Below are 14,085 nucleotides of genomic sequence, written 5' to 3' on the forward strand. Positions count from 1 at the left end.
GAGCACTGTTCCCATTTTGTAGAGTTGGGTGGAGGTTTATTTTGTCATTTCCATCAGGCAGACACATGCACATTGCCATGCAAATGGATTCAGAAAAACATTTTCCTTTACAGCTAAACTATTATAGCTGACTAATGAATTTTTTCTGCATGAAGATGATCTGAAAATGATGTACATCGTATTTCTCTGTGCCTCTGGGACATAAATTGAGCTTTTATGTAAAGTGTAAGTGGTGCTTGGATTATTTACAGGTACATAGTTTTTCTTCCTAGCTCCAAGCTTATTGGGCTTTGTTTTAACATGTAAACTTCCATAATGGAACAGAAAGTGAGGTGCTTTGGTTCCAATTGTAGACTGCAAGTCTGTGGTGTATTCAGGGTTCATTCTTTTTGAATTGCTGAATAATACAAGTAAAATTTACATCACTCATAAGAAATTTTTATAGTACCAAAAATGTGGCTGATTGCCTATAAAATTTACTGGTGTTTTAAAAATTCTGTTCAGGTTTCAAACTTAACAGCGCATAAACCTATAGTTATTAACCTAAATATATTTTGATTTTAACATAATGGAATTTATGGCATTTAGAAGATGATCTGCTGACTACTGGTTTTTCAAATATTGCTTTATTCTTAATACATCACAGTAGAGGTTTACATTAGATGTACTTTCCATGACTTCAGAATTAGTGGTTGAGGTTTATCTGAATAATAAATATGTATAAGATTAACCATAGCCAGTTAGTATGAAAGTTCGTAACTAATATTTTCATGACTTTTAAACCTACAATAAAAGAAAAATGACACTTTTCTAAGCAGCAGAAAAACCCTTATCTTATAAATCCCTTTTAAGACTATGACCCACTATAATCTTGTAATTCTTTAAAATTTGTTCCAAGGAGAATTAGACTAAGAAATACATTTCAAAAATCAATTTCCTTAGCTGTTGGTTAAAGAAGAAAAAAAATAGTCCAAAATAGCATTAGTCTGATTTTCCTTTTGCACATCTATATGATAGCCTCAAATAAACATTTTCTCAAATGTGGTCATCTCAAAACAAAGTGAATAACTCAAAAGAGCTAACATTCTCTTAGGACACACACCTTTCTCTAAGTGGCTGCACTAGTGCCTGTGGTGACACACCCATGATGAGTACACGGTTCCCTACAAATTCAGAGCACCTCCCATCTCTCTGCCCCCTTCCTCCTCATCTCTTCCCCTTGGTTTGGTCAGAGCTGCTTCCAAGCTTTCTGTGCCCCCATTTCTTCCCTCTGATTTCATGTTTTCTTCACTGCCATTAGGCTCACCAGAATCATCTATGCTTTCCTTTCCCATCATCCCCAATATTTTTCTTGAGCTGCTATGATTGTTCATGGGACACTGAATTTCCTAATTGTGCTACCTTAAGGGGAGAAAATATGCAGAAACTCAAGTGCCAGGGAGTTTACCTCACTGGTGTATGTTGAAACTGGTGTCTTTGACTCTGAGCCCTCAGGGCAGAGTTTCTTCATGGGCTTTGCTCAGTGCAAAATAAATAGTCACCTCTTAGTAATAAATGATAGATATACTGACTAATGTCAATTCAGGATCACTTTGATTCCCAGTTCTTAACGGAGTTGCTGCCAGGCCCGCATTTGCTTCAGCAAAAATAGCTAAGAACTGTAGGTTAAACATCATATGTGTCTGGTACTAGAGGAACATTTTTAGAAAGGAAGAAGTGAAATATCTGCCCTTGAAGAATTAGATATTCAGATAAATAAATCTCGTGCAAAATGGAATCAAGGTCCGTAATTGTTAAGCGGACATTACAAGAGAGTGACAACCTTGGAAACCATCCCACTTGCTGTTAAATAATAGAAATTTTTTTTAAATCAAAAGATTGGAACTTAACTCTTAAAATTTTGAAGCTGCTTCTGAGTATATCATCTTTCTGATACTACAACAACCTTACAGAATAGGCAAGGCTGATTTCACTATCTTAACCTCCCCATGTTATAGACGGGGAACCTGTGCATGAGCCTAGCCCCCATGCTGTCTCAACAGCACCACAGCCTCTGCCCAGCCATCAAGGAAGGTTAACTCTTTGAAGCATTTTGCACTGAGGCATACATTGGGATCCTTAGGTTAGTGATAAATGATGACTGTAACATTTCTAGTCTTGGAAGTTTTTCTCACCTTCTGTTTCTCCAGTTCTCTTTTTCTCTCTTTCTCTTTTTGTAGTAAAGCATACCAAGAAAAAGCTCCATTCATATGTGTGGGGCATTCTCTTATTATCATATTAAGAGCTGTGAGTAATTTTGTAATCTACCCTTCTATCAGAAAGCCCATTCTCAGATATCTCTTCAGCTGTGTTTAACAGTTTAGTATATTCCCCTTGGGACTTGTTTCAATAAAAACATCCAGTAAAATCTGACTACTTTGCTTTTCAAGGGACAAAATGAAGAATGTGTTTTTATAAGCTGTAAAATATAATTGAGAGAAAAATCACACGTGTGGCATTTGTAACAGGAGGTGTGAGCACAGTGAAATTAAAAAAAAAAAAGTGAACTGGCTAATTGCATTCCCAAGTATACATGTTTCTCCTGTGATTGTATAAATTTGTGCAAGTATGTTTATACAGGTTACTCCTGTTGTTTTAAATTTCTATGATAAATTATGTAGCTATAGGGCAAATAGAAATTATATAAGAATTTATGAGCCATATAGATTATATAATGGTCCATAGGATTTGAAAAGTATTTCTTCTAATATAACAAAGGATTATTAGGAAATTTGGCCCAAGCAATTATGAAAAATGGTCAGAGAATCACAGGTTCTAGTGAAAGCCAGGTTCCTGTACTCTAAGAATGTGACTGAGGATTTAGCCGTTCAGGATAATTTGTTATGCACCTACCAGGCATGATTCTAGACTCTGGCAATGCAGCAGAGAATAAAACAGACAAAAGTCTCTGGCCTCATGATGCTCTGTTCTATAATGAGGAAGGCAAACAATAAATAAAACACATAAATAAGATGTATGTGAAGTGGTAATGAGAGCTATAAGGAAGCATAAAGTGGAAAGAGGAGTAGTGACTGTCAAGGCTAAGAGGGAATGGGCTGGTGACTGAAAAATTCAGTAGTGGGGTCAGAGAAGGCCTTAATTCAAAGGTGCCCTTTGAGCTAGAACCTGACGGAGGTGAAAGAATAAGGCAGAGCTTCTCCTTCACATTCCTTGGGAGTGTCATTCTCATTTTTTTATCTCTGGAATTGTGCAATGCACAGCCTGCACAACTGTACGTGGAGTCCCTGGTCTTTTATGGAAAGTACCTGGACAGTGCCTGCCATACTTCATTACAGTCTCAAAGGTGAAGATGAAGGAGAGGCCCACATCCCTTGGTTTGAGGGCAATGAAAGAAAAGAACCGTGGTATTTTCTTGCATTTACCTGGTCCCATCCCCACACCCCATCCTTGATCAGGGATATTGCTCCATTCAGACAATTTTCCTTCTTATTTTCTACACAGTGACCCTGACCCAGTGGAATTTGATGAGACTAATACCCATAGCTTTGTCACAGATCCCTTTCGTAGTATAAATCTGGAGACAGCAAAGACAATTGCTGATGGTTTACAGCTTCTGTCTGCTGTGTACTTCTTTCTTGCCTTCTCTCTCTCTCCTTCCTTTTCCCTTTCCAGTGTTAAACCATTGTGTTGGATTTTCTTCTTCTTTTCTTTCTTCCCCCTATGCCTTTTCTGTATCCTGTATGAAGATTTGCAAACAGGTAACCTAAATGAGTAAAACCAACCAAAAACTGGGACCAAAAACCTGCTCAGAAAAAGTCCTACCGAAGAGGGAGCAGCCACTGCTTGGCATCATCAGAGTTGCCGTGAGGCTCAATGAGTGGCATGGGCCCATGTGGTGGTGTCTTTCAGCTTTTCAAAAGCTAGAAATCTCTCAATTTTAACATGTTGACTCAGCATCTTTAAAATTGTTTAAGCTAGAGAGACAAAATGTTTGCAGGCCAGATTTACAATCTTGGCCACAACTATACCTGCCAAGTGGTCCCCTGTTTCACCTGCAGGTGCTGTTTAATTCAGCAGCATGCATAGCCAAAGAGCCCCAAGACTGCTTCTGAAGAGTATTTTATCTTTTAGAGTTCTCAGCCTTTTTTCCTCATTGGAAAATTAGCTTAGCAACTAAGAAAAAAAGATATTTTCTAATTCATCATCTATCGGCACATACTTATTTTCCTAAACTCATCAACCCACATGCTTTCTGTCAAACTATGTATATTTCTAAACTATAAGAGTAATGTAGTCATTTCATTCTTAAACTGCAGCAATAATTTCCTGAAATCTAAATTCATCATAACTTTATATGTAGATTTCCTATTTCATTTCCAGGTTCTCATTCAGAATAAACTCTCTGTTTAGAATGCTGGTGCTTTCTCTGTTTTGTTTTGATTTTTAAGACCTGCCTGGACTTCACCAGTTGTTATTCCTCCACCACTGAAATTCAAAACGTGCACTGTGTTGGTTTTGAGTACCCTTTAAAAGCCATTAGATCAGTGTTGCAGTCTATTTTTCCAAAGGAATAAAAGCTCACAGGTTGTGCACTAACTTGTTTCCTTTAATCCTAAAAACTCGGTGAAATACCCAGGCTAGCGGCCTTCCGGAAAGCCATTGTGTTAGAACGGAAGATCATGTACTGTATTTCTTCCTACTATTTTAAATGCAAATATAATAATATGTCATGAAACAGTGCACATATTAAGATCAGTGGCCTTTTCCTGTTTTCAAATGATCTCTTGTTCTCTGATAGCTGGAAATCTGAACCTAGCACCTAGACTCTCAGGTCCAATTTTAAAGTTGTATGTAAAAAAAAAAAAAATTGACTTGGAGGAATTAAAATGTACTCCAGTTGTTCGATAAGACCATGGGATGTTTCTGGTTTTTAATATTTTATTGAAAATATCAAGAAGAGCATTCAGAGCTAGAGACCTTTGAAATAATGTAGTCTTCACAAATGAGAGAGGTGGAGTAAATTTGTTTATCAGAAGGCAGGTTGTCTCCTTTGAGGCCTAATCATGTGGGAAAGTAAAACCCAGCCAAGTTTTAGGTCCATAAGACAACTCAAACTATCTTTAAAAATAAATTTTGGCTCTTTTGGGACTATTGTGTGTTTAGACCAACATTTTACCTCTTAAAATTTAAACCTAGGGGTCTTTTAAAGGAAATTTAATCCATGTGTTTTTGATTTACTAAATCCTAAATCATTACCCATAAACTGTATGTCTTTCTAAGCTCTTTGATGTCTAAGAAATCTTTGAAACCATGTAAGGCCCCTTTTGTTCCAGAAAAATAGGAAGTTGGTTTTTGTTAAGGGTCAGTAAACAGCATCTTCAAAAATCTGAGTTAGGTCTAAAATCCTGCAACCATAACAAAATGGATGTTTGAATGAGTACTAATGCATTTTTCTGATGCAATGTGAAAAATGTAAGTACTTTTAAGGACCTTGCTCACTATTGGTATTCCATTGTAATCCTTACTAACCCCAAGGAAATTATTTTGGAACAACTCATCTTTCTATTACAATATAAAGTCCAAATGTTTATCATTCTATCCTGGCACACAGTAGGTACTCAGTAAATATTTTGTTAAATGTTAAATGAATGACTTCTTCTTCTGCCCAGAACCTTCCAGCTAATGTCAATCTTTTTATTCAGTATCAATATCCATCTGTCATGTCTTGGAATGAGATCTATTCTGAGTCAGTGACCTGGTTCAACAAATTTTAAAAATAAGCCATCTAACTAAATATATGACATTTATTGAAATTCATTCTGTACCATGACGCAACAGCCTTGCAAAGAGTGCTGAAAGTAGGAAGGAATTTCTAGGCTAATTTGATTAAATATTCAGTTGTTACCATATGCTTTCTGAAAATTGATTTTTTTTCCCTTTTACTGTTCCTGCCATCCTTCCTCCCACCTTGACATGCTTACTGATTGAAAGCTTTGCACAGAAAAGGGCACGTCGTTTGTATCTATAAGCAAGAGCAGCAAGTTCAAACAGGCTTGGAAAACAAAATGCTATAATCATAAGTTGCCATAATATAGGAGGGGAGAGAGGGGTACTCAACAGTAATAGTGGTGTTGGGTTTTGCTCCAAATTACATAGATGACACATCTTTGAACTCTATTGTGTGGGGGAAAAAAACACCTTCTTACTGTAGTTAGATTTCCTGTTTGTGAATGTGTATTTTCTGGTAACTAGACTTCCCATATAGACTTGAAATAAATATGTAGCTTTAAGTGCAATTGAAATCCACATGATTAGAGTACTGAAGGCTATGGAGACAGCAACTCCTTCTCTCTAAAAGAAAGAAAGTAGTATTTAGAAGGCATAGTACTGAAGTATGGTCATTGACATTTTTCTTGATATCATGTTGTGAATTTCTAACAACTCATAACATTTTGTCCCCAGAAAACCTTTCCTGATCGAAAGTGTGTTGTTTCTTTATGACATTGAGGTGCCAGAATTTGTCAATTTTTTATATGTTGGTGGGAACAAAAAGGAAAATTGTGCTATTATGGTCTTGAAATGGAGGTTTTCTTAGGTGAATCTGAAAGTTTGCTGAATACATATATTATCATTAAAACTTGTTTTGAAGTTTAATTGTAGATAGCACTGTATAAGGAGTAACTTATTTATGTAGTTTTCACATGCTTAATTTCAATTTCAATGGTTGACCAAACCATCAGTAATAATTATATATCCATGTGTTTGTACACATTTTCATTTAGAGGATTTTTTAAACTCTAATTAAAAGGTCTCACAGCTTGATAAATGAGCAGTCAAATGCCTCTGTATTTGTACATTTGGAAAAATGTAATTCAATTTAAGACATTTTTGTGATAACTCTCATGCTACAAGTATAGGAAATAGTTAATGAAGGAGAAGACCTGCAGGTTTTACCAGGGTAATGGGTCAGCAAGGTTAAAGGAATGGAGAGGTGGGTGGATACGCTTAAGGGTCATGGATTTGGGTGCATTGCAAGTCATGAAGAGAGTGTCCCATTAGGAATCAGGCTGCCACCTTCCAAATAGGAAAAAGGCTGGTCAAAACTGAGTAGGGAATCAAGGGAAGCTCACAGGAAAATGGTAGGCACATGATAAGCAAAGTCGAAGCTTCCTCCAACTCTGTCACAGGTGGTTTGATTCTGGGAGAAACTAGGCTATCATCTACCCATTTCTAAATCAGCCCTCTTAGTCTATCTTACCCTTAGCTACCAGTAAGAATAGCAGGAATATGTAGCAGAAAAAGAGGGACTTCTATTCTGAGTGTCAGAGGCATGTCTTATGCACTCTTTTAGCTACTCAAAAACACTGTAAATGAAGTTCTGTGTTCTCAGAAGGAATCAGAGTATTAAAAGAAAAACCCAGCTTACAAATGTTTTATACCATTTTCACGACTAAAATTTTCTAGCATATCAGGGCATTATAATGCATTTGTTACTGTTGGGATCAAAAGTTATGGCCCTTAAAACTATATCAATAATTATTTTCCATTGGGATATCATCTGCAGTGTATGTATATTAGCTTTTCTTGCGGATATTATCTTGAGACCATTTCTTTGGGTCTCGATTGTACAGAGTTAATGCTTTAGTGTGTGTAAGAATTGTACTTCTCATGTTCTAAACTTATACAGTAGTCTAAAGAGTTAAGGAAAGCTTATATCAGGGCCTGCCCTCACTTCCTGTCTTTTTGCTACTCTGAGAGTCTCAGGTGAGCAGCTGTCATCTGATTCTGGCCTCACATTCAGGCAGAATCCCTCCAGCTCCTGCTGAAGGGCACACTGTCCAAAGTGAGCTCGCAGCCTGACCACTCTGTAGTTAAGATAAGGACAGCAGACAAATAGAATCATTTAGGGCCTGTGTGAAACTTTGGACCTAAAATATTACCCTAGCTGTTTTTTTTTTTTAACTGAGAGTAAAAGTGTACAGTAAATATTTTAAGTTCTATTGAATTATATAGAGAAACAATCAAAGCAAAGGTTGTTGACAGAAGAAAGCTTTCTCCTAACAGAAATGAATATGCATTTTGGACTTTTTAAAATTCACTTTCTGTCATGTCAAAATTAAGATACTTCTAAATTTTATTTCAGTCTCACTAACACACATTTGGATTGTTCATTGAAATTTGTACGTCAAGGTCCAATGACTTTAAACATTCTTATAGTCTTCAAATAGCTTACCAAAAAGTTGTTCTTTAAATCACCAGAAAAGTGCAGATAAAACCCTAGACAGTTTCATTAATGATAATGAAAGGTGACAGCTCTTGAATCTATGTCATAACTTGATTAATTGCTTTCCAAATGTTATTAAAGATTCTAAATGAATAACAAGACTTGTATTTAGGGTCAAGGCTCCCTCACAGTTCCTAAATGGGTTTTAATTTTCAGACTTAGATAATTATTATATCTGATTCATTTCTTTAACATCTTTAGACTGTTGGTCTTATTGAAAAGAGAACAGAGTATCTGTTTCAATGTTTTTCTTTTCCCTGAAGTTATTCCTTACAGATTTCAATAATAATGGTTTTGAAATAAAAATAATCAAATGCTGGCATTTCTTCTTAATAAACGTTCATAGATCTGATGAATTAATAAACATTACAAAGAACCACTACAGAGGTTATGATTATGGGACCATTTAATTCCCAAATCTGCCATGCTGACTGTTTAGTTACTCAATGAAAATGAGCATTGTGCGTTAGGATAAGTATTATTTCTCAAGAGAACTTTTATTCTTGTTTTGGTCATTGCCCATTTTGGCCAATTCATAGCACCTGCTTCTCTTACCAGCAAATCTGTTTACTTCTCTCTAGTCTCATTTTTACCCTTTCCCACCACAATTATTACAAACTTCCACTATTCCCTCAAGCTCTTGAATCTCATTGGCTCCCCTTCTTCTCAGTGTAGTATCTTCCCTCATAGTTTAGAGAGCAAACAGAAGCCTGAATAGTTTTCTGTGTCACCCCCCCCCCCCCGTTATTACTTCCTTGCTTCTCTATCAAATGATGAAATGGTCTTTTCAACCTATGGTCTTGATCCCATTCTTCCCCACATCTTCCAGCACCTTGCTCCATCTATCCCACCTTCCCTACCAACCCTTCTCATCTTTAAAATCTCCATTGCCTTTTTTCATTCAGCCCTTACTCAACTCGCTGCTTCTAGAAAGAAGCACACACCCTAAGAAGATCCTTAATATACAGTTACCTTAAGTATTCACTCCTATTTCTGCCTTATCCTTTAAATAAAGAATTCTTGAAAATCACTATCTCATTTTTTCTACTATCATTCATTCTTTAACTTATTCAACTCAAGCAGTCTCTTCCCCACTCCCAAGAAGATATCCTCACTCTGATCACTGGAAACCTCATTGCCAAATCTGACAGACACTTCTGTTATCCCACTTGACCCCTCTATGAGATTTGACACTATACATCTTGCTTTTCCTTTCTTGAAATTTCTCAAGCTTCTGAAATACCACTCAAACCTTTCCTTCAGCCTTTAGATAGAAAGTTTAGATTCTGGTCTTTAGGGTTCCATCTGAATCCCTCCTTTCTCTTACTGAACATGCCTATGGGTGATCTCATTTACCTCCATGACTTCAAATACACCGATGGATCAGTGGTTCACCAATTGCTATCTCTAACTCCCTCTTCTCTCTAAACCACTGTGCCCATGTTGTTAGTCACCTTAAAGACACTGCCACTTGAATGACCAACAGACACTCAGTTAGTTATTAACTGAACTATTATTTTTGCCCCAAAACTCCTCTCTGCCTATTTTCCTTACCTTTGTTTATTACACCCAAGGTAGACATTTTTTAGCCATCTTTGATTTCTCAGTCTCCTCAATGGTCAGTATTGATGTTGCATCATTGTCACATAAATTTCTAATCTAGTCCTTTCTTTCTGTTATATCCATACTGCCAGAGTTTTTATTCAGGATCATTCTTTCATGTATTCATTCCATTATCTATTCTTCAACAAATTCTTACCAAGTGCCATGTAATGGCAGTATGCCAGGGGCTAAAGATGGAGCTTATAGTCTAGTGGGAGGTATGAATAAGTAAATTACAACACAACATTATAAAGTCCAGATAAGGGGGAGGCAGGTTTGATGTATGAGCACATGGGAGAGTTCCTAATCCCTTCCTAGAGGGCAAGAGAAGCATTGGAGAAGGCTTCCTAGAAGAAATGTTCCCTAAGATGAGACTGAAAGGGCGAGTAAGGTTAACCAGGTGAAAGTGAGGGCAGAGGTGTTCCATAAAGAGGGATCTATGTGCTGAAACCCAGAGTGGAAGAACACATGGCTTGCTTCAACAACTCAAAGAAGGACAGGGTGGCTGGAGCCTAGATTTCTAGGGAGGAGATGACAAGTGGCAAGGCTGGAGAATTAGGCAGAAGCCAAATCATGCATGGCTTTTAAGCTGTGCTAAGGAGTTGAACTGTTTTTAAACATAAAAATAACATAATCAGATTGTCTTTTTAAAAAGATATCTCTGTTACGTTGGGGAATGGATGATCAGGGACAAGAATGGAGAGGGAAGACCAGGTAGGAAGCTGTTGTAATAATCTAGGTAAGAAGTGATACTGCCCTGGGGATGGATGCAGGTGGACATATTTAAAACACCTGTAGGTGGGAGTCAACCATGATGTCTTGGAAATGTGGGAAATTTTAGGCACCAAGATAGGATATGGAATGGGAGAACAAGTTTCATGGGAGTAGACGGAGGTGCCAGAATGTATACCCAACTGCTCCTTCTTGGTCACCCTGCTCTCCCCAGCCTGTTGGCGTCAGTGAGCCCTAGCACACGGTTCTCCTCTCTTCATTCCCTACACTCCTTTCCTTGGTGGTTTCATCCAATCTCATGGCTTTCATACCACTGATATGCAGACAACTTCCTTATTTAAGTCTCTAGTCCAGACCTTTCTCCCCAACTCCAGGACTCAAATATCCAACTGCAAACTAAACATCTCCATTTAGATGTCTAAAAACTATGTCAAACATGAACAAAACTACTGATCTTCACACATCCCTGCCAAACTTGCTCCACCCTCCAGCTCCTTTGTAACTGGCAGAACCATTCTCCCTGTTACAAAAGCCAAAATCCTTGGCATATTCTTGACTCCTTTTTTTCCTCACACACCTCATCTCCAAATCCATCTGCAAATCCTTTTAGCTGCATTCAAAATATAACCAGAATTCAGCCACCTCTCATCACTTATTCCTTCCTCTTGGCCTAGGCCACTGCCATCACTTACCTGCACTATTAACAGCAGCCTCCCAACTCCCAACCAGCCTCACTTCTCCATTTTAGCCCTATCCCACCCCCCTGGCACCAGCAACCTTCTCCCACACCCACTCAAGGTGATTCCATTCAAACATAATCACTCCCTTGCTCAACACTCTGCAGTGGCTTCATATTTCACTCCAGTAAAGGCCCAGGTCTCACAGTGGCCTACAAGGCCCTGCCTGATCCCATTCTTTGTCTTCTCTGATCTCATCTTCTAGTCACCGAGGTCCAAGCTTACTGGCCCCTTTGCTGTGCTTCAGACACACCAGGCATAGCTGTATTTAGATGGCTAAGTCCTCTCTTCCTCCAACTCTTTACTTAAAAGGCACCTTCCCAGTTTTTCTTTTTTTTTTTTTCTTAACATCTTTATTGGAGTATAATTGCTTTACAATGGTGTGTTAGTTTCTGCTTTATAACAAAGTGAATCAGTTATACATATACATATGTCCACATATCTCTTCCCTCTTGCGTCTCCCTCCCTCCCACCCTCCCTATCCCACCCCTCTAGGTGGTCACAAAGCACCGAGCTGTTCTCCCTGTGCTATGCGACTGCTTCCCACTAGCTATCTATTTTACATTTGGTAGTATATATATGTCCATGCCACTCTCTCACTTTGTCCCAACTTACCCTTCCCCCTCCCCGTATCCTCAAGTCCATTCTCTAGTAGGTCTGTGTCTTTATTCCTGTCTTGACCCTAGGTTCTTTATGACCTTTTTTTTTTTTTTTTAGATTCCATATATACGTGTTAGCATACGGTATTTGTTTTTCTCTTTCTGACCTACTTCACTCTGTATGACAGACTCTAGGTCCATCCACCTCACTACAAATAACTCAATTTCGTTTCTCTTTATGGTTGAGTAACATTCCATTGTATATATGTGCCACATCTTCTTTGTCCATTCATCTGTTGATGGACACTTAGGTTGCTTCCATGTCCTGGCTATTGTAAATAGTGCTGCAATGAACATTTTGATACATGACTCTTTTTGAATTATGGTTTTCTCAGGGTATATGCCTAGTAGTGGGATTGCTGGGTTGTATGGTAGTTCTATTTTTAGTTTTTTAAGGAACCTCCAAACTGTTCTCCATAGTGGCTGTATCAATTTACATTCCCAACAACAGTGCAGGGTTCCCTTTTCTCCACACCCTCTCCAGCATTTATTGTTTGTAGATTTTTTGATGATGGCCATTCTGACCGGTGTGAGATGATATCTCATTGTAGTTTTGATTTGCATTTCTCTAATGATTAATGATGTTGATCATTATTTCCTGTGTTTGTTGCCAATCTGTATATCTTTGGAGAAATGTCTATTTACGTCTTCTGCCCATTTTTGGATTGGGTTGTTTGTTGTTTTCATATTGAGCTGCATGAGCTACTTGTACATTTTGGAGATTAATCCTTTGTCAGTTGCTTCATTTGCAAATATTTTCTCCCATTCTGAAGGTTGTCTTTTCGTCTTGTTTATGGTTTCCTTTGCTGTGCAAAAGCTTTTAACTTTCATTGGGTCCCATTTGTTTATTTTTGTTTTTATTTCCATTTCTCTAGGAGGTGGGTGAAAAAGGATCTTGCTGTGATTTATGTCATAGAGTGTTCTGCCTATGTTTTCCTCTACGAGTTTGATAGTGTCTGGCCTTACATTTAGGTCTCTAATCCATTTTGAGTTTATTTTTGTGTATGGTGTTTGGGAGTGTTCTAATTTCATTCTTTTACATGTAGCTGTCCAGTTTTCCCAGCACCCCTTATTGAAGAGGCTGTCTTTTCTCCACTGTATATTCTTGCCTCCTTTATCAAAGATAAGGTGACCATATGTGCGTGGGTTTACCTCTGGGCTTTCTATCCTGTTCCATTGATCTATATTTCTGTTTTTGTGCCAACACCATACTGTCTTAATTACTGTAGCTTTGTAGTATAGTCTGAAGTCAGGGAGCCTGATTCCTCCAGTTCTGTTTTTCTTTCTCAAGATTGCTTTGGCTATTCGGGGTCTTTTGTGTTTCCATACAAATTGTGAAATTTCTCTTTCTAGTTCTGTGAAAAATACCAGTGGTAGTTTTTGTTTTTGTTTTTTTAAATTTTTATTTATTTACTTATTTGTTTGTTTTTGGCTGTGTTGGGTCTTCGTTTCTGTGCGAGGGCTTTCTCTAGTTGCGGTGAGTGGGGGCCACTCTTCATCGCGGTGTGCGGGCCTCTCACTATCGCGACCTCTTCTGTTGCAAGGCACAAGCTCCAGGCGCGCAGGCTCAGTAGTTGTGGCTCATGGGCCTAGTTGCTCCGCAGCACATGGGATCTTCCCAGACCAGGGCTCGAACCCGTGTCCCCTACATTGGCAGGCAGACTCTCAACCACTGCGCCACCAGGAAAGCCCCAGTGGTAGTTTGATAGGAATTGCATTGAATCTATAGATTGCTTTGGGTAGTATAGTCATTTTAACAGTGTTGATTGTTCCAATCCAAGAACATGGTATATCTCTCCATCTATTTGTATCATCTTTAATTTCTTTCATCAGTGTCTTATAATTTTCTGCATACCAGTCTCTTGTCTCCTTAGGTAGGTTTATTCCTAGATATTTTATTCTTTTTGTTGCAGTGGTAAATGGGAGTGTTTTCTTAATTTCACTTTCAGATTTTTCATCATTAGTGTATAGGAATGCAAAAGATTTCTGTGAATTAATTTTGTATCCTGCTACTTTACCAAATTCATTGACTAACTCTAGTAGTTTTCTGATAGCATCTTTAGGATTCTCT

At 38.0% G+C, this 14,085-nt stretch overlaps 1 protein-coding gene across 2 annotated transcripts in view; it reads left to right on the forward strand.

The window, feature by feature from the left end:
- Positions 1-14,085, forward strand: part of MET (MET proto-oncogene, receptor tyrosine kinase) — a 126,032-nt gene that overhangs the window by 1,211 nt on the left and 110,736 nt on the right. The window lies entirely within an intron of this gene.

The sequence above is a fragment of the Balaenoptera borealis genome (assembly GCF_965194805.1).
Source record: "Balaenoptera borealis genome assembly, chromosome: 7".
NCBI classification, from domain to species: domain Eukaryota; kingdom Metazoa; phylum Chordata; class Mammalia; order Artiodactyla; family Balaenopteridae; genus Balaenoptera; species Balaenoptera borealis.